The sequence below is a fragment of the Nematolebias whitei genome, chromosome 6 (genome assembly GCF_014905685.2).
Source record: "Nematolebias whitei isolate Nwh7 chromosome 6, NemWhi1, whole genome shotgun sequence".
Lineage (NCBI taxonomy): Eukaryota > Metazoa > Chordata > Actinopteri > Cyprinodontiformes > Rivulidae > Nematolebias > Nematolebias whitei.
In genome coordinates this window covers 49496057-49498652 of record NC_056503.1, presented here as the reverse complement: position 1 = coordinate 49498652, position 2596 = coordinate 49496057, and the positions used below count along the sequence as shown (strand labels likewise).

General features: G+C 39.1%; 1 protein-coding gene across 1 annotated transcript in view; it reads right to left on the bottom strand.

Moving 5' to 3' along the window:
- Positions 1–2596, bottom strand: part of si:ch211-137a8.4 (neurofilament heavy polypeptide) — a gene marked incomplete at its 5' end in the record, with an annotated part of 15607 nt that overhangs the window by 10801 nt on the left and 2210 nt on the right.

Here is a 2596-nt window from a genome sequence, read left to right as displayed (position 1 = left end):
ACGAAGCCAAGATTCATCTTGTCTGCTGGATTCCTTAGATAGAGAACTTTACTAATTGTCTTTTATGTGAATGTTCCTGTAAAGTCCCTGAGACAACTTTGTTGTGATTTGGCGCTTTATAAATAAACTGAATTGAATTGAATTGAAATTCTTTCCTGGAACAATATTTTGCTCCAACCTATAAAGGATGACAGAAATATTTTATTGATATTAAAGTCTTCAAACAGCGGACACACGTTCAGCTCCAGCTCCGGCCACTGCAGCTGTAAGAAAAGTCTGTTGTCATTAAATTGATTATTCCTATAAATAAATTCCCGTTACTCATAAATTTGTGTAAAAGCAGGAAGTTAAAGTCGACACACGAAGCGTCCCACTTTCAGAAATTACATTCTTAATAAGAGATGTCGTCCATTTTGCCTGAACCGTTTTTGTTCCACTTATTTTCTATGCAGCTAAATTTAGCTTTTCATTTCGACTGTAGCTCGGGTGTAATTTGAATTTTACATCTTGATTATTATATTTGGGAAAATGTAGAGTTACATTAGCCCCCCCGGAGTTAGGAGGCCTTTATTTCTGGGCTGCGCCCGGCGGGTTGGCTCAGCCGTAAAATGAGCGTGAAGACAGTCGGCTTCAGAAACTGAATGTTTAACGTTGTCCAGCTGAGACTCCAGCAGGAATCCTGCTGTTTAAAAACCTTCAGGAACGCCGTCAGGCCCGGCCCGGTCAGGCCCGGCCCAGTCAGGCCCGGTCAGGCCCGGTCCGCACACGTGCTCTGACTTCTAACCAAACGTTTCCCTCCACGCTAAGATTTAGAGTTAACGTTCAGCTTCATCGTACATCAAAACTTTTTCACCTTCAATGTGATGTGGAGGTTAATTTTGCAGGACGTCAGATTATTTTCCACCTGCCACAACTTTGAACTTAATTCTCAACATTTCTGTAGAAATGTTTAAGGCGCCACGGCAGCTCCTACCTGAAAATCCAACATCTATAAACAATTTTCTCTAAAGCCCAAAACGTTTTCTCCACTTCCTTGCCTAACAATTTAAGCTATGAATAAACCAGACTATAATTTTGAAGAGTATCTACAAACTTTATTTTGAAACTCCAGATTAGAACCTCTTCCTGTTTGCTCTTGAGAATATCTTACTTAGTTCTCCCAAACATTAAATGTTTTTTTAGAGTTGACCTGAAGTCGTCTGGTTTCTGCGACGATTCCCGCCTTTTCTGGGGAGCTGAAAGCAGAGCGGCAGCACACAGCGGCACTTTAAACAGACTGAAAAGTAAGCCTCAGACAAACGGTTGGTGTTGGCTGTAAAAATCACGTTCATTTTTATGTTTCTAAAGTATTTCATAAATACTGGTCACTTCCAGATTTAATGAGAAAATGTTGAGCTCAGACATGATGGACGTCAATGAGCGTATGGATGTCTGACTTCTATGGGATTTAAGAGGAAACCATCAGTGCCACAGTAGTGAGATACAGCGGATGAAAGAAGACAAAAATATTCATGTTTTGATGAATGAACTGTAATAAAAATGAATAAAGGATCATAAAAAGTACACCTGTGTCATAGAAACTACACATGGAACATAGAAACTACACGAGGACTACAGAAACTACACGAGGACCATTAAATCTACACCTGGACCATAGAAACTATTTCAGGACTACAGAAACTATGCATTGAACATTGAAACTATACCTGAACCATAGAAATTACAATGTCTATAGAAACCACAAGACCATAGAAAGTACGTCTGGACCTTAGAAACTACGCAAGGACCATAAAAACTACACTAGAACCATAGAAACTATACCAGGACGATATAAACTACACCTGGACCATAGAAATTATAACTGGATTATAGAAACTACACCTGAACCATAGAAACTATGACAATACCATAGAAACTACACATGACCATGGAACTACTTCAGGACTACAAAAACTACACTTGGACCATTGGAACTACTTCAGGACTATAAAAACTACACTTGTACCATGGGAACTACACCTGGACCATAGGAACTACACATGGATCATATAAACTTCACCTGAACCATAGAAACTACACCTAGACCATAGGAACTACACATGGAACATAGAAACTACACCTGGACCATAGAAACTACATCTGAACCATAGAAACTACGCCTGAACCATAAAAATTACAACAGGACCATAGAAATCACAAGTCCATAAAAACTACACCTAAACCTTAGAAACTACACGAGGACCATATAAACTACACCAGAACCATAGAAACTACACCAGAACCATAAAAGCTATACCAGGACCATATAAACTACACCAGAATCATAGAAACTACACCAGAACCATAAAAACTACACCTGGACCATAGAAACTACTCCTGAACCATAGATGATATAACAGGACCATAGAAACTACACCTGGACCATATAAACTAATTTTGAACCATACACCAGAACCATAAAAACTACACCAGGACCATAGAAACTACGCCTGAACCATAAAAATTACAACAGGACCATAGAAATCACAAGTCCATAAAAACTACACCTAAACCTTAGAAACTACACGAGGACCATATAAACTACACCAGAACCATA